The 18,320-nt window shown below is 53.4% G+C and overlaps 1 protein-coding gene across 6 annotated transcripts in view; it reads right to left on the bottom strand.

The window, feature by feature from the left end:
* PLS1 (plastin 1) overlaps positions 1-18,320 on the bottom strand; it is an 82,302-nt gene that overhangs the window by 47,874 nt on the left and 16,108 nt on the right. The window contains exon 2 of one of the 6 annotated variants that reach the window (XM_055127377.1): positions 8,471-8,548. The exons of 4 other annotated variants lie outside the window; for them this stretch is intronic. The gene's annotated coding sequence lies outside the window, so the exon portion shown is untranslated. Of the gene's footprint in view, positions 1-8,308; positions 8,431-8,470; positions 8,549-18,320 lie in introns of those variants that run through there. One more of the 6 variants, XM_055127378.1, reaches the window with a different exon arrangement.

The following is an 18,320-nucleotide window of genomic DNA, read 5'->3' as shown; positions in this document are numbered from 1 at the left end:
TATTACCGGTTCTTCCTGTGTTTTTGGCCTGGGGGGTGACACTCGGCAGTGTCCAGGGCTGACTCCTGGCTCTGTGCCCAGGGATTCCTCCGGGCGGTGCACAGGGGACCTGAGAGGCTAGGACCAGGGCTGGTGTGAGCAAGGCGAGTGCCCTGCCCGCTGCACTATCTCTCTGGTCCCCTGACATGTATTTAGTCACAAGAAATACACACCTCAAGAGAACTTCTGGATTCTCGTGCCAACCGACACATTCAGAGTGAATGCCTCAGGCCCCACACTCCAGGCGTGAGTCACTTCTGGGGCCCCAGGAGGGCCTGGCACTACTTCTGAGTGGAGAAGGCCCCGGACCCCAGTTCCAGCCGGGAGCGGCTACGTCAGTGATTCACGGGCAGCCTCACACCCAGCTCCGGCCAGGGGGCCTCGACCCACCCACTGCTGGGTGTGGCTATGGGGTGGGACTTCGGCGGTGGAAAATGTGCACTGGTGGAGGGATGGGTGTTTGGTCATTATATGACTGAAACTCAAACATGAAAGCTCTGTAGCCATATTTCACAGTGATTCAACAAATAAATAAATAAAAATAAAAATAAAATGGTGTTCCCATGGAATATGCACTGTAGCACTGCACTGTCGTCCCGTTGCTCAGTGATCTGCTCAAGCAGGCACCAGTAATGTCTCAATTATGAGGCTTGTTGTTACTGTATTTGGCATATTGAATATGCCACGGGGAGCCTTGCCAGGTTCTGCCGTGTGGGCAGGATACTCTCGGTAGCTTGCCGGGCTCTCCCGAGAGGGGCGGAGGAATCGAACCTGGGTCAGCCGCATGCAAGGCAAATGCCCACCCTGCTGTGCTATCGCTCCAGTCCCCCATGGAATACGGAGGGGAAAAGTCAGGAGGTCTAAAGGCTTAGTGGCGTGCCCATGGAGTCCCAGCTCTGCACATGTTAATGTCGCCACTGATCTGTGTTAAAGCAGCTGCAGCAGAGAGGGCTGGAGAGACAGCACAGTGGGGAGGGCGTTTGCCTTGCACACGGCCAACCCGGGTTCGATTCCCAGCATCCCATATGGTCCCCTGAGCACCGCCAGGAGTAACTCCTGAGTGCAGAGCCAGGAGTAGCCCCTGTGCATCGCTGGGTGTGACCCACAAAGCGAAAGAAAGAAAGAAAGAAGAGAAAGAAAGAAAGAAAGAAAGAAGAGGAAAGAAAGAAAAGAAAGAAAGAAAGAAAGAAGAAGGAAGGAAGGAAGGAAGGAAGGAAGGAAGGAAGGAAGGAAAGGAAGGAGGAAGGAAGGAAGGAAGGAAGGAAGGAAGGACAAAGGAAGGAAGGAAGGAAGGAAGGAAGGAAGGAAGGAAGGAAGGAAGGAAAGAAAGAAAGAAAGAAAGAAAGAAAGAAGGAAGAAAGGAAAGAAGGAAAGAAAGAAAGAAAGAAAGAAAGAAAGAAAGAAAGAAGAAAGAAGGAAAGAAGGAAAAAGAAAGAAGAAAAAGAAAGAAAGAAAGAAAGAAAGAAAGAAAGAAAGAAAGAAAGAAAGAAAGAAAGAAAGAAAGAAAGAAAGAAAGAAAGAAAGAAAGAAAGAAAGAAAGAAAGAAAGAAAGAAAGAAAGAAACTGCAGCCGCAGATGACGAGTCGACCCTCGACAGTGCAGGGGCACCGGGCGCCTTTCCCCTTCTGCGTCAGGTGCACAGGGAGATGCTGGGTCGGACGACAACCTCCAGGGTCCTGGTGGGGGCGTCTAGCCGGAGCGAAGGGCGGGAATCTCCGGGAGCAGGAATGACCAGCGAGCGGAGCCGGGCGAGAACGGCGCAGCCAAGGGCTGAGGGGCGTGAGTGCGAGGGGCAGAGCGGAAAGCCGCGCGCCAGGAAGGGTGTCCTCTCCACAGGAGCACCCCGCTCTGCAGAGGCGGGGGAGCACGAACTCCACACCTGCCCTGAATTCACATCGCCCCCCACTGCCAAAGGCCACGAAACCATGGGAACCTGGCAGAGGCAAAGGGGCCTCAGAGGAAGACCCCCCTGCCCCGTCTATAGCAGGCACCCAAGTGCAGCTGCAGGAAATGCTCTCAAAAAAGTGCTCACTGACTGCAATTGCAGACCCCGTGGTGACAGCAATGGCCAGGAGGCTCCACATGGGGAAGCAGGAAGGAGCCTCGAGGGGCTGGAGAGACAGGACAGCAGGGAGGGGCCTGCCTGGAGCCCCTCAGTCCCCCAAGCACCACCAGGAGTGCTCCCTGAGTGCTCCCCGAGTTCTCCCCAGAAGATGCTGCACAAGCTTCTCCACAAGGACCCTTTCCTCACCCTGAGAGCCCTGGGCGATCATTCCAGATCTGGTCAAATGGCCCGTGGGGAGCCCCGTCATCTACCTCTGGTAGATGCAAGGCTGCTCCTCAGGGTGCCAGGGAATCCATCAGGGGTCACCCTCCCTCCCATCAGCTGCTGCCCTCCCTGCGCCACCCAGGACTATATTTAGGGAGTAAGGACCCCCCTTCCGGGGGCGAGGCATGGCTCAGGGGTCTGTTGTGCAAACTCTGCTTTGCATGTAGGAGACAGATTTGACCCCCAGCCCCTGTGGTCCCCCGAGCTCTGCCAGGAGTGCTCCTCTGGTGCTCCACGGTCCCCTCAGCCCTGAGCCAGGAGAAAGACCCTTGAGCACCACCGAGTGTGCCCCCTAACATTTCCCCTTTCTTTGTGTTGAAGGGGACACACCCAGCCGTGCTCAGGGCTGGCTGCTGGCTCTGCACTCGGGGACCACTCCCGACAGAACCCGGGGGATCCTGTGTGATGCCGGGGATTGAACCTGGGCTGGCCGCACGCAAGGCAAGTGCCCGGCTGCTGTGCTGTCACCTCAGCCCTGCAACAGGGCCCCTCTCTTAGATGACCTTCGGACACTGAGGCCAAGGCGGTTCTGACCCAGAGTCAGTCCACAGAAACCCATGGCACAAATGCCAGCACAGAAAACCATTCAACGCCAACCGAGAACGCACAGAGGAATCACGGGTGCCTGCAGTTTTTCTCTCTTGCCTTCAGAGGAGTGACTTAAGAGACATTTCATCTCATCACTCTTGGTCCACCTCCGGCTGAATAACCACCATCAGGAATACTCCTGGCACGGGGTTGGGTTCCTCTTGCATCCCTATCTCACTGTGTAAATAATAACATTCCTTTTACTTCCCTGTCCTATAATTCTTCAAAATCCTATTAATCAAGGTCACCCATAGTTTTCAAGGAAGTCTTCAGCAAACATGGTTTTTCTAGGCAGCTTTGAGCACCAAGAAACAGGTAGAATTAGTAATATGAAAATGATTCTCGGGCAGGAGCAATAGTCCAGCAGGTAAGGTGTTTGCCTTGCACGCGGCCGACCCGGGTTTGATCCCCGGCATCCCATATGATCCCCCAAGCACTTCCAGGAGTAATTCTTGAGTGCAAAGCCAGGAGTAACCCTGAACATCGCTGGGTGTGACCCAAAAAGCAAAAATAAAGAAAAAAAGAAAATGATTCTCAACGTAAGAGACTAACACCCAAGAATGGTAGAGATAAGGACCAGGAGGTTTGCCCTATGGCTTGGAAGCTGGCCTCACTGGAGGAAAAGGCAGCTCAGACAGAGCAGGGAACACCAAGTAAAGGGTGCTGGGAGGACCTGCTCGGGTTGGGAGCTGCCGAAAATAGACTCTAGACTGAACACGATGGCCACTCAATACCTCTATTGCAGACCACAATACCCAAAAGGAGAGAGAGAACAAAGGGAATGCCCTGCCACAGAGGCGGGATGGGGTGTGGGGTGGAAGTGATACTGGGATCATTGGCAGAGAATGGGCACTGGTGGAGGGATGGGTGGATGATTACTGTATGACTAAAATGCAAACACGAACGTTTGTAAGTATGTAACAGTACCTCACAGTGATTCACTAATGAAAAAATAATTAAAAAAAGATAAATGATTCTCAACTCAGGCTGGATTATAGCTCAGTGTTAGACTATGCTCAGAATACATGGGGTCTTGGGTTTGATACACAATGTGCGCGCACACACACACACACACGCACACATACACACACATGCTCAACTCAATTTAATTAAGTAATAGTTTATGACTTCTCATTGTTCAACACTCATTGTTAAACACCACAGGCATCAGAAAAGGGACTTTAATTCTCTAAACCCATAAATAAAAGGGACTCTAATTCTCAAAAAAATAAATAAAATTATTATATTATTTATCCAACCAATATCACTGAGGACCAACTATGGACTCCTCTGCTCAGATGTATGCTTAGTATCGTGAGCTGGCCACGCTGTTTAATCGCTGTGCTGGGCGTCTGAGGGTCTTACAAACTGCTGGGAGTGGGAATGTAAGAAACACAAACAGAAAGTTAAAGATCAGAGACAGTATTCTCTGTGTAATTAGCAGCATTTCATGGAAAAGATGCTAGCCTAATGTTCAGGAGTATTGCATGAACTATGGTAGCGCTGTCGCACTGTCATCCCCTTGTTCATCAATTTGCTCAGGCAGGCACCAGTAACATCTCCATTGTGAGACTTTTTAGTGTTTTTGGCATATCGAATACACCACGGGGAGCTTGCCAGGCTCTGCTGTGCAGGCGAGATACTCTCGGTAGCTTGCCGGGCTCTCCGAGAGGGGTGGAGGAATCGAACCAGGGTCGGTTGCGTGCAAGGCAAAGGCCCTACCCCAGTGTGAATATGGTATAGTCTAGAAACAAACAGAAAACCGGGGGGCTGGCAGGGGGAGATCTCTGACAACCACATGGGGTTCAAGGGTCCAGAGGTGAGCGGGAAGTGCGGAGAGGTGTGTTAGCTCCAGAATCTAGGGAGCTGCTACGTAAGAGAGTCCTGCTGGCTTTCTCCCCCCCACCCAGGCCTCACTGAGCGGCTCCCCAGGGGTCCCGGGCTTTAAAGGACGTGGCACCGTGTAGACCACAGGCCCACTAGGAAACACCCAGAAACACATCAGCGGCGTGAGAGGGGTCTGAGCCTCGGACTCTTCAGGCCGGGAACTGTCCTTGCCTTTACATTCAGGAGATCCAAAGCCCAAGAATCAAACTTTAAAACGTGCCTGTCAAAGAACCAGGCTGGGGACGGGGGGAGGGGGGGGCGGCGCCTGGAGACACGGGTTGGGGGTGGTGCTGGAACCCTGCACGCAGGCAGCTCACTGTGAGTAACGAATGCGAATCATGGTGCCTTCACACGGACATCTTTTTTTTTTTTTTTGCTTTTTGGGTCACACCCAGCAATGCACAGGGGTCACTTCTGGCTCATGCACTCAGGAATCACCCCTGGCGGTCCTCAGGGGACCATATGGGATGCTGGGATTTGAACCTGGGTCGGCCGCATGCAAGGCAAATGCCCTACCCGCTGTGCTATGGCTCCAGCCCCTCACACGGACATCTTTTAATGTAAAACGTTAAAGAAAAAAGTGGGGGGCTGGAGTGATAGCACAGCGGGGAGGGCGTTTGCCTTGCATGCGGCCGACCCGGGTTCGATTCCCAGCATCCCATATGGTCCCCTGAGCACCGCCAGGAGTAATTCCTGAGTGCAGAGCAGGAGTAACCCCTGTGCATCGCCGGGTATGACCCAAAAAGAAAAAAAAAAGTTAAAAAATTGTAAATAAAAGATATTCACTCACTTTTACCTACACTGCAGCATGTGATACAGACGTGCCAAGCAGCCCTGGGGAGAAGGCAAAGCGTGTACCTCGAAAGGGGCATACATGGAAGAGTTTCCACTGCCGTGATCGGACCATGGAAACGGTGTGCAGGCCAGCCGAGGGCTGGGAGGCGAGGGACAATCCTGCCAGAGGCGGAGCACGTCAGCTCTGCCCTCCCCTGGGGCAGGACTGAGGAAGAGGAGGATGGACGCGTTTGGGAGGGCGGAGGCAGAGGGGACTCCAGAAGCCTCAGCGCCGCTGCAGAGGTGAGGAGGACAGAGCCTGCGCAGTCCCCAGAACCCCCTGGGGGGACCCACAGTGCCCTGGAGAGCACGGCAGCCCGGGGAAGGACTCGGAGCTGGCAGGGCTCCCCCGCGCTCTACGGGGGTCCCAAGCAATGGGGCCTGACACACGTACCGAGGGCAGTGGGGACGGGGGACTCTCAGGGCAGGTCGGCCGGCCCCACAGCGACATTTCTAGGCACACAGAGTAACATGAGAAGGGGAGTCGGGTGTCATGCTCAGGTGGTAAACTGATCTAAACCGGGGATCATAAAGGAACGCTATCCCCCTGCGCAACGGGCCGGCTCCCGGGAAAAGCGGGGGCCCCTCTCGACCTGGGTCCCCTGGGAAGGGAATTTGGGTTCCTAAGCGAGCCATGGAAGACTTTTCTTTTTTCTTTTTTTTAAAGAATGAGGTGAAATGTATCACCGACATCCCCTCTGCAGAGTTAATGAATTTAGGGTGGTGGAGGGACGGGAGTTTGATCATTGCGTGACTGTAACTCAAACATGAGAGCTTAGAACTGTATCTCACGGCAGTGATTCAATTAGAAACAATTTTTTTAAAATACACTTAGGGTGTTCTTTTCCCTAGAGGTCCCAGAGTCCCTCTATTTGTGGGACAGACACAGATCAATGGAAATATCCAGCTGCTGTGCAGAGCTAAGCGGCTCCGTGTCCTCTGCTAAACCTTCCTCAGCGATACCCTGAGACACCCCAGCCTGGACACTCTGTGCTCCGTCCACATTGGCCGCTTGGAAGAACACTCTAGAGGCTTTGGCTCTTTGGCACAGAGTGTATGCAAATGGCCAGGGGTAGCGGTGTCCAAGTTTCCTCAACACGCATCATTCAAGACACTCCGGGCTGTACCGGGACTGGGAGCTGCTCATTGTCCGCTTTGCTAAGAGAGAAGCGAATGGCAGGTGGCCACCGCCCCCCAGGGCAGCTCCGCAGTTCCTGAGCAAGTGCCGAGGCCACGGAAAATGTGTCCAGGTCGGGGCAGCTGAGGGAGAGTGTCACGCAGCCTTTCTGCAAGGCCTCTGCTCAGAAGGAAACTTCTCACCTGCCCATGTTCTGGGAAACCGTGAAAAAGGCTTTGAGCCTTTTCCCTCTACCTTGCATGCATGAGACTCGCAACGCAGAAGAGCAAACTTCAGATCAAGAATTTCTTCCCACTGAGACGTCCTTCAGCCTCCAGCTGCTCTGGGTGGATATCCGCACCCCATCCCCGGCCCACTTAAGCATCCACAGGATCCCAGTAAGTGAAAAAGGAAAGAAAAAAAAAGCAAGCCCGTCTTGCTTTTTTACGATTAAACTATAGACCGGTGGTGCTATTCCATCAGACTGAAAACCTGAAAGCAACGAGAGCTGTAGGATACTCATTAGTGTCTGAATTGCATTCCTGTCAGCACTCTTCAACCGTTTCCTTCCTCTGCCCGGTCCCTGTCCCGGACATTGACCCACAGATGGGCAGTGTGAACCCAGGTGGTGGAGACCAGGAGTCTTTGACCCTTCTCCACCCGTGGACCTGCACCAGGCCATAAACTGTGAAGACCACAGTTCTAGATGACGCGTATTCACTGTCCTGGTGAGTGTGTGGCCACTGTCACATCATCCAGGAATTGAAATATGCATCTAAAGAATACAAGCCAGGGGCTGGAGTGATAGCACAGCGGGTAGGGCATTGCCTTGCACGTGGCCAACCCGGGTTCGATTCCCAGCATCCCATATGGTCCCCTGAGCACCACCAGGGGTAATTCCTGAGTGCATGAGCCAGGAGTGACGCCTGTGCATCACTGGGTGTAACCCAAAAAGTAAATAAATAAATAAATAAATACAAGCCAGGTGCTGGAGCGATAGAACAGTGGGTAGGGACATTTCCCTTGCACGCGGCCAACCTGAGTTTGATTCACAGCATACCACATCGTCCCCTGAGCACTGCCAGGGGTAATTCCTGAGTGCAGAGCCAGGAGTAACCCCTGTGTATCGCCGGGTGTGACCCAAAAAGCAAAATATATATATATATATATATATATATATATATATATATGTATATATATCTATACACACACACATATATATATGCCAAATCAAAAAATTACAAACGCAACTTTTTATCCACTCCCCAATAAACCAACACAGGTCTAACAAGCGTTGCTTAAGAAGCTGTTCCAAAACAGAAAGGCCACAAGGGGACTTTGTGACTCTCACACCACTCTGACCCTTCACTCGGCCTAGGCAAGGCCACTGAGAAGCCCAGAGCAAGGACGTCTAGGAAAAGGCCAGAGCAACTTCGTCTCCATGAGCAAGCCCCACCCGGCGGCATCCCCAGAGGCGGAGGCGACCGGCGATCCTCCCGGGCCCCGAGACATACCTGTGTGGCCGCCCCGTCTCCCGAGGCACACAGCACTGCACAAACAACTGGAATGATTGCAGGGCAGCCTCGCTCAGCTCTGTCTGTCCTCACTGAAGCCCCAGCCAGAGTCAGTGTTTAACCAAAGAGAGGCAGCAACGGCACCACGAACGCTTCTCCTACCTGCCAGGACTGACTTTAATCTCGGAAGAACTTGGTCTCAAGGAGAAAGGCCACTTTGCCTCAGGGTGTGGTTTAGAACTATAAAAAAAAAAAAAGTTGATGTCATCACCGGCGCCTCTGCTCCTGACTGTGGCACTAGCAGTATTCCAGGACAGGCACTCGACCCTGCGGACTTTCTGTGAGCACTTCTTTCTATGGAATGAGGCAGCCTTGGGAGTTCTCAGACGAACTCTGAAATGATTCCTTTGCCCCTTTAGCTTATAAAGGAGAGTTTGGTTTCCATCGTGTGATTTCTTACACCTTGAGAGTCCTCCAGTGGGAAAACCACTGTGTTCCGCTTAGAACCCCACTGAACGCTTTATCTCTGTTTCTAGCAGTACTACTTACGAGCAAGTGTACAAACTGACTTTTGAATGATAACCGAAAACATTCTATAGCTTCCTACAGCTCGAAACTTAGAAAATACCCCAAGGCCATGGTCCAATTCACTTTTCTTTGGGGACAGGGGGTGAGCGCGCATCGTGTCCTGGCAATGCTCCGTCCAGCATCCACTTCTGACCTTCACGCTCCGGCCAAGTGGTGTGGTGGTCACAGGGTCACACCTGGTGCTGCCGAGGGCAGGCCAGCAAGTCCCAGAAATTAAGCCCAGGGCCACAGGAATGCATATGCAGTAGCTCTTCGCAGATCACCTGTCCCGCCAACCCCTTCTAAAATGAGATGGGCGCAGGCCCAGTACAGAAACCCATAACCCGTCCCCCAGGACAGTTCATTCTCTAAAGAACCCCAGAAAAGGGCGTTTGTAATGACTCCAGAAACGTCCAGAGCGACCGTTCTAAAACTGCTTCAATAAAGCGAGAGAAAAAGCCCAGGATCTGCATCTCCGTAGCCAGGTGGTTGTTACGGAGATTGCTTGGTTTTTTCCCCAAGTATGTCCGATAGGATTTCACGGACATGGAATCGGAGAAAATGCCAAGTCAAGCGCAGTGACAAGGTACCAGAATGCCGGGCCCTTGGCACGAGAGGGGCCGGGGAAAGGACGGGAGGATGGGAATGTGCTGCCTCTCCAGTGGGGTGATGGTTTGGTGGGCGCCTGTATCTGTCAAAACACAGCAGATGCTTCCTAGGGTACCGTGTGCTACACCTCAGTGGTGTCCCGAGAGGGTTAGCGGAAGCACAAGCACGTGTGGCTAAACGCGGGAGAGGGCTGGTTCCACGGCCACAGGACAGTGGGGCTGGGGTCCCTCAGGGTGCGGACTCTTCACTGCTGGACGGGAAACACTTTGTTCAAGCAGTGCGGCGGGGGGAGGAGGGGCGGTGTCCAGGGTTTCTCTCCACACAGCCCGGCTCAAGAACACTTGGGGCTGGAGCGACAGCACAGCGGGGAGGGCGTTTGCCTTGCACGCGACCGACCCGGGTTTGATTCCCAGCATCCCATATAGTCTCCTGAGTACTGCCAGGGATAATTCCTGAGTGCAGAGCCAGGAGTAACCCCTGTGCAGAGTCAGGTGTGACCCAAAAACCAAAAAAAAAAAGAACACTTGGAGTGGGAGGGGCGCCACGCTATTGTCTTTGGGGCTTCCTGCAGGGAAAAGTAAACCCCTTTTCATCAAAAGCTCCATTCTTGACAGAGGGCTCACTGACAGCTGCTTGGGACTCTGTCGCCTCGTGCGTGATCCCGACACCTTCCCTCCCCAGAGTAAGTCCATTTTCCACCCACCCAATGCCTCCTTTGAGAAAACAGCGTGCTGGGACACAGCCTCGGACCCCACCGGCAGAGGGGCGCGTGCAGAGGACTCGCTTCCTGTCCACAGCGGAACCCAAGTGCCCGGTGAGAGACGAGCTCCTGTATCTGCCCACAGCCTGCACGGAGCCAGGGTCAGGGCCGTGAGTCACCAGAGGAACAAACACCAGGTGACTTGCTCAGTGGAGGATGAAGAAACCAAGGAAGGGAAGAGCCAATAAATAGCCAATGAAAACAAACCCAGAGCTTCTGCCTAGGGAAGGAAGGGAGCCGTGTGGGGGTGGGGTGGGCAGGCAGCGGCCCCGGGGCGAACCTCACAGCGACAACGAGGGGTGCGGAGAGGTAACATCAATACCGATGCTACGGGAAGGCTCCATACCAGAATAAAGTGAGAATAAACGATACAATGCGCCCCGTTTGCTTAGTTTCTGAACCTGAAGTCATGTATGAAATGAGAGCGTCTGCAGTGGGACAGTGCCCCCTGCACTGAGCACCCCGCCAGACACCACCCAAGTCACCCTGCGACGGGCGGCAGCATTTGTCCCACAGGGGCGCGCAGACACCCTGTTTACCCTGTTTGTGGGGTGCTTCTCCCGCACAGTTCCAGGGCCGGAGTGATAGTTCAGCAGGAAGGCGCTGGCCGTGCACACAGCCCGCCTGGACTTGACCCCCGGCATCCCACGGGGTCTCCTGAACACCAGCAGGAGCGAGCCCCGAGTGCAGAATCAGGAGTCACCCTGAGCACTGTCGGGTGTGGCCCCACAACCCCAAAAAAATTTTTTAAAAGGGGGGCTGGAGTGATAGTACAATGGGTAGGGTGTTTGTTTTGCTTGCGCCTGACCCAAGGTTGATCCCAGACACCCCATAGGGTCCCCTGAGCCCACCACAAGGAATTCCTGAGTGCAGGGCCAGGAATACAGGAATAACCCCTGAGCACTGCCAAGGGTGGCCATATATATATATAATTTCAGCACCATATTGAGAAAATTCCCCATCGTTCCCCATTTTAAAAAGCCGTGCCTCCCAGCGCTGTGCTCTGACTGCTATGGGGTTACCTACACACACCCAGGAGTACCTCAGTGCTCCGAAAGAAACAGGGCTCCAACACCCTTGAGCACAGGGGAGAGAGAGAGGGGATGAGGAACCACTGGGCCCTGGAGACAGTGTTGATAGTCTTTCATCCATGCCACTCTGCGACAGCAACTTCAACTCCCACTCCGCTAGCAACCATGGGGCCCCCAAAGGTGAGCAGAGAAGCCCCCACCTGTGAGGGTGGCTTTAATCTCCCCCTAGTCGTACACCGAGAAAAGCCGGGGATCTGACTCAAATTCTGCAGAAATCTCCATCCTGTGCTGAGTCACTTTTAGGACAAAGGCTGGGTGGAGCTAATAACAATGTGTGACTATTCACGGCAAAAGTATTAGGTGAATGATTACAAGTAGATGACAAATACTGCGCAACAGAGATTGGACGCAAATGCACGATGTCACTCGAGCTGTTTGCTAAAGCAAGAACATTCAGAAAGGAATTTGCTGCCCCGTGTTCAAAAGCACCTTCCACCTTAGGGGTAGGAATCTCATTTCTGGCATTTCTGGAAAGTCACGTGTTCCTGTTTGAGGGTGTTGTTTCCAAGAAGCATTTTCACAGTATTTGTAGCGTTCCACCCCCCCCCCCCCCAGGATCTTATAAATGGTCCATCTTTCAAACTTCAAAAAGCCCAGGATAATGATGACCTTAAGAATGGGAGCAAAGGAAGCAGAAAGGCTTCTGAGGTGCTGGGAATCATTTCGATGTCTTGGTAGGGTGCCTTTGGTGAAAATCCATCCGGTTACACACTTAAGACTTGTGCATTTTTTTTCTCCACGTAACCGAAGTGTCAAACAAACATTCAAACTAGTCAACACCAAAACTCTCCTTCCCTGTCCCACATATACTCCGCCACCCCAGGAAATCTGACAGAATATGAATGAACCTATTCATTCAGAGATGCTTTAGAAAGCTCATTCTCCCAGAAGGTCGGATTGATTCCCATGGACACTCTGAGCTGTGTTCTTTGATTGTGAGTAAATTAGCCAGGACACATCCCTTGCAGAACGGAGGGGGAGCAAATCAAATTACTATTGAGCAAAGTTAGTGTTTCAGATGACTGAAATCTCACTGATCTGAGAAGGTGCGAGGCCCCAAAGTTGCAGGTGCCTCTCTGAGGTCACCCAGGTTCCCGGAGCATTCAAGAGCGCTTCACAAAGACCAGATACAACCGGGGTGGGTGCGGGTGGCGGAAAAGACCCTCACCCCCTGCTGGGGGAATGCTGACCGGCCCGACCTTTCAGGACAACAATGTGGACACTTCTCAAAGAACTAGGAATTGTGCTTCCCTAGGGCCCCGCAATCCGACTTCCGGGCATCTACCCCAGGAGTTCAAAACTTCCGTTTAGAAAAGACGTCCTCGCTCCTGTGCTCAGAGCAGCAAATATCCATCCAGAATCTGAAAACAACCAGGTGCCTAAGAACAGAGTCTGGCAGAGAAGCACAAGGGGAATCTAGTTGACTGTAAAGAAAAGATGAAATCATGCAATTTGCTGCTACATGGACGAGAATGAAAAGGACCAGGAGTGAAGTCGGTCGGGAGGAGAGGGGGGAGAGACAGAATGCTCTCACAGAGGGAGCAGCAAACAGGCCAGAGCCACGGGAACTCAGAAGGAGCAAACTTACCAGGTCAGTGAGGGGAGAGGGCGGGGCAAACCCCAAGACACAGATTAAATCCCCACAACAAAGGCCGAGAGACACAGGCACCATGCTGAAATATAATGAAGATCACAGTCATCCTATCCAACCCCCATCACTGGCAGTTATTGCCAAACTGTAAATCACGGTGGCTACACAAAAAACAAACAACAGAAAACCTTAATAACATTTGAGAGGTCAGCGAGATGGTACCAGGGCTAAGGTGCTGCTGGCCTTGCACGTGGCCAAGCTGGGTGTGACCCCTGGCACCACGTATGTTCCCTGAACACTTCCTGGAGTGATCCCGGAGCACAGTCAGAGACGAGCTCTGAGCACCAGTGGGTGTAGCCCCCAAAACAAAGACCCTTTGGCAGGCTGGCCAGGGCATGCGTTTAAAGACATAAACAAACAAAAAAAAAACCTCTCTTTTAACTCGGGGAACAAGGAAAGGAGCAGATCCAGACTTGTCACAAGTGGGAAAATGTCCCCTAGAATGGGGTTTTGAAATATGTGTCATTAGACATCCACAGACAGAAAGCGAGAGGATCTGAATGAATAACACTGGAGGGGGGCCAGAGTGATAGTCCAGTGGGGAGGGCGTTTGCCTTGCATGCGGCCGACCCGGGTTCGATTCCCAACATCCCATACGGTCCCCCAAGCACCGCCAGGTGTGATTCCTGAGTGCAGAACCAGGAGGAACCCCCAAGCATCACTGGTGTGACCAAAAAGGCAAAATAAAATAATAATAACAACAACAACAACAACAACAACAGTAGAGGGGATTTCCACCCTCCCATGAACACCGAGTCCTCTGCTCTTCTGGGATCTTCACAAAGAACAGAAACGACCAGGGTTGGTAGAAGCCGAGGACAAGAGCCTCACCCACTGCTGGGGAATGTTGACTGGCCCAACCCTCCAGGAGAACAACGTGGACACGCCTCAAGAAACTAGGAACTGTGCTTCCATCTGGGAACAAGACCCCAGAGGCAAGTTAGGGGCCCGTCTGCCGAGGAGTCCCCGACCGACTCAGCGAGCTTTGGGACGAGCCCACTTGGATGAGATTCTGCTGCTGCCTCTTTGGGCTGGAGCATTAGGTCATGATGCTTCAGTCTCTGCACCCGTCTCCTCATCTCCGTCAAGGAAATGCCAAGATGCCCTTCCCAGAGGGTCAGCACGGCTCCTGGCACACAGCCACCACCCATGTCTGCGATTATCCCCACCACCGCCGTTCCATGTTGGGATGAAGTCAGAGCACACTATCTGAGAGCAGAGAAAAGCTCGAACTGGTGAGGATTTTCCAATTCTCTGACCATGTCTGGCAAGAACAAACATTTTATTTTTAGGGTAGGAGTACTATTTATTCAGGCATCGATTAAGCTGATTGGATTGGGCGTAAACTCCATGTTCATCATGATCATCATGATCATGATCATCATCATCATCATCATCCCGTTGATCGTCGAATTTCTCAAGCGGTCTCAGTAACGTCTCCATTCATCCTATCCCTGAGATTTTAGAAGCCTCTCTTTACTCGTCCTTCCCAACGGTGCTGCATTGGAGGCTCTTTCAGGGTCAGGGGTATGAGACCCATCATTGTTACTGGTTTTGGCATATGAATATGCCACGGGGAGTTTGCAAGGTTCTCCCACGTGGGCAGGAAACTCTCGGTAGCCTGCTAGTCTCCCAGAGGAAGAAGTAGGCCATAAGATGTCCGGGAGCTTGGTTTTTAGTCTCTAGATGCTGGCCATTGGTGGGATTACACAGCACCAGGGGCAGTCCCTCGGTGTGACCGCCTAGTGACTGGAAAATGGAGGATCTGGGCAGAAGAGGCCCAGTCCCGATCCGAGCAGACTTGTAGGTCTCAGCCCCGGGTCCCACACACCTGGGTTCCTCTGCTGGTTCCTTCAGTCTCACTGAAGGAGACTGTGTGAGGCTCATCCAAACATGTGGAGAGGGGCCTTGAGCATGGCTGTGCGCACGGGAGCTCTGCTCGGGTTAGGGAGGGAGACTGAAGCCCACCCCCTCCGAGGGGCCCTGGAGAAGACAGACAGGTGCATGGGCAAGAGACTCTCTGCTACTCTATGTTACTTTTTAAAAAAATTTTTAAATTGAATATCCATGAGATAGACCAGTACAAAGACCATTATATTCATGGTTGGGTTTAAGTTGTACAAAGATCCAGCACCCACCCTCTACCCACATGCATTTCTCACCACCAATGTCCCCTGTTTCCCCACCACCATCCCCCAACCCCCGGCCTCCCTCTACGGGAGGCACTTTCCTTTTTAAGAGCAAACATTTAAAGAAAATAAACTTCCAGTCTGAACTGCATGAGTTAAATGCCTCCCCAAAAGGTGGGGTGCTGTGGGTTAAAGATTCAGGGAGACATAATATCCATATCTGTGGTGGCAGTGTCTACCCAGAGAGAGATAGTTTTATTTAGGAAACAGGTTCCTGTTCTCACCTCGCCTCATGAAATGATAATAAAACGGGCTCTGAGTTGGGTCCTTGGCGCCCTAATACCTTCCCTGCTCACTGGGGTTTCCATTCTCACTCCAAGGCTGCTGAAAGCGAAATGGGGCTGAGCTCTCCGGTGTTACTAAGGCAAGTCAGGTCACCTCAACCAGGGTACGCCGAGGGATATACACAATCATGTCACTGAGCAACAAACACAATTGAACAACACAAAGAGGGGCAGACACAGGGAGGAAGCAAACGGCCTTTCGTGGCGGGGCCGGGAGCCCGGAGCCCGGGCCGGTGAAAGATGATACGACCACGGTCAGAAACGAGAAAGCTAGAGAAACCAGAGGCTAACAGTTCCATCAACAAGCACAAAATAAGGGCCCGGGGCTTGGGACGGAGGCCTCGCAAGGGTGAGACTGAGGGTTTTTATCCATGGAGTCATTGAAAATAGAAGCAACTAATGAAGGCCAACGGGGAAAAAAAATCAATGATTAATTCCTCGCAAAGAGAGATACAGGAAGCCATACAACCTGGCTTCCTGGGTGAGAGTTTCTCGGGCTGACTCACTCCGTCGCCCACTTCTCCCCCAGCCTGGCTAGGTAGGGCCGGAGCCTTAGCTGGAGGCCTCCTGGGAGCACCCGGGGCTCTGCTGAGAAAACTCACCTCTTATCTCCGTTTCCCTGAAAGTCCATCATAAAGCAGCACTTTGGACCCTTTCTTATGACCCTCCCACACACCCCCTGAGGAAGGGAAATGAATCAATCACATTGATCTTGGGGCCCCCGGATCTTCTGCCCCCGCTGTGGTGATTCTCGGATGTTACTGGCACCCAGATCAGAGAGCCACCACTAGCCCAGAGTCTCTGATTCCATCTGCCTGAGGGAGACCACCCCTTTGGGGTAACACAGGGGAAACTGAGGCTGCCCTCCCCCGCACACTTCAGGAGCAGTGTTACACTGCAGGGGGCGGGGGAGGTGTGTGTGAAAGCTATCCTCACGTGGCTTGCCCTGCCCTCTAGAGCTGGACACTCCTGACCTCTGGACACCAGCCCACTCCTGCCTCCATAGGGGAACCCCCAGAGATGTGGCCCAGCAGGTCTGCCCCGGGTTGGGTGGACGCGAGTTGAAACTCTCGGAGCAAAGGTTCAAGAAAGCCCATCTTGGGGGCTGGAGTGATAGCACAGCGGGTAGGGCATTTGCCTTGCACGCGGCCGACCCCGGTTCTAATCCCAGCATCCCATATGGTCCCCTGAGCACCACCAGGGGTAATTCCTGAGTGCAGAGCCAGGAGTAACCCCTGTGCATCGCCGGGTGTGACCCAAAAACCAAAAAAAAAAAAAAAAAAAAAAAAGGAAGTCCATCTGGCCCCAGGCCCAAGCTGCCCCAGGAATAAAGCTGACCCTGTGGGCAGTGCCTGAGGACGCCATACCCCTGGCAGCTCCAGAATAAAGAAGAGCACAGGGCAGAGAGAGGCGAGAGGCCTGGGGCACCGGCCTTGCATGCAGCCCACCCCGGCCCTACCTCTGGTGCCCCGAGCATGGCCGGGGTCACTCCCTGGGCATCGCTCTCTGCTTATCGGCCTGCTAAGCCCCAAGGATTAGAGTCTGAGCTATCAGCCCCGCCACCCAAGGCCAAGCCACAGACGGGAGTGAGTGGGCGTGGGACGAGGATTCCCGAGCGCCGTTCGGGCTCCCTGCAAAGCTGAAGCTGGACGCCCGCACGCCCGTGATGAACAGTGACCATCTCTGCTCATGAGAAGTACCCAGTCCCCAGCACCGCGGCCTGGCAGAGAGAAGCACAGAGACACAGTTACTTCTGGCATCGATCATCAGCAACCACCAACTCGGGGCAGGCGCACACCAGGCAAAGCCCTCCGTGCCAGGACCCCCGCGCCCCTCCTCCAGCCTCCCTTCCGGTTCTGGGGATCTGCTCGTGCTCCAGATACGGTAGCTGCTGCTTTGAGTTGGTTCTGGGGGATGCCTGGGCTTTAAGCCCCCCAGCCATTAGCTAGTCTCGCCACCCCACCCTTGTTTGGCAGCTTCCCGGACCTCCGACAGAGATCGGCAGGCCCAGAGGGACACGTGGGTGGGCAGAGCTCCCTCAAGGGGAGGCAGGAAGGACAGTGGGTGCTCATGGGACAAAGGGCAGCAGGGCGGAGGGGGGCCCAGGCCCAGCTCAGCCTCCCAGGGGGCCACCACACCCCCAAGCACCTCTCCCGGGTGCCTCAGCACCGTCTCTGGGCCAAGACCCTCTCTGGATGCCAGCAGAGAGGCCCGGATGTCCCCCGTGGCTCATTAAGGTTTGGCAGGGAACGAATCAAGTCGAGATGAACAGAAATGTCCAAGTCCCCCGTTCTTGGAAACGGGAGGGAGGCAAAGCTGAGCCCCCACCCGCCCCCCGGCCCACAGATGACGCCAGGCCAGGCTGACGGGAGTCGCTCCTGGGAGAAGGTACGATGGGCGTTGCCCAGCGCCGCTCGCCTCTCTGCCTGCCCAGCTGTTCTTCCCCAGAGCATCTGGGAACAAAAGAGATAAACACACTCTACTCTCTGCCCAGGGCAAGGTCCTCTGAGGCCCTGACCTCAAAGGGCTGTGCAGTAAAGAGAAATTCCGTATTTCCATGCCTCCTCAGCGGGTGCCCGCTGCCCTTCCCAGCCTGGAAGCGTGGATTGTAGGAGTCCTTTCCACAGAGGCACCTAGGGCTTACCGCAAAGTAGAGGGGCAAAGCAAGAAGGGCAGCAAGCATGCAGCTCGGCGCTTCTGCACCTCAAAAGACAGGGCAGAGGGAAGTGAAAGCAGCCATACCCTGCATTTTCACCAAAAATTCCGTAATCAAAAGTCTGCAGAGGTAGAATTTTATGGCACACTTTTTTTAAAAAAAAAAAAAAACCCCATGCAGAGCCTACATAAATGTTTGTTGCTTC

This window comes from Sorex araneus, chromosome 2, assembly GCF_027595985.1.
Source record: "Sorex araneus isolate mSorAra2 chromosome 2, mSorAra2.pri, whole genome shotgun sequence".
Taxonomy (NCBI): Eukaryota; Metazoa; Chordata; class Mammalia; order Eulipotyphla; family Soricidae; genus Sorex; species Sorex araneus.
This window is presented reverse-complemented; position numbering and strand designations above follow the sequence as displayed.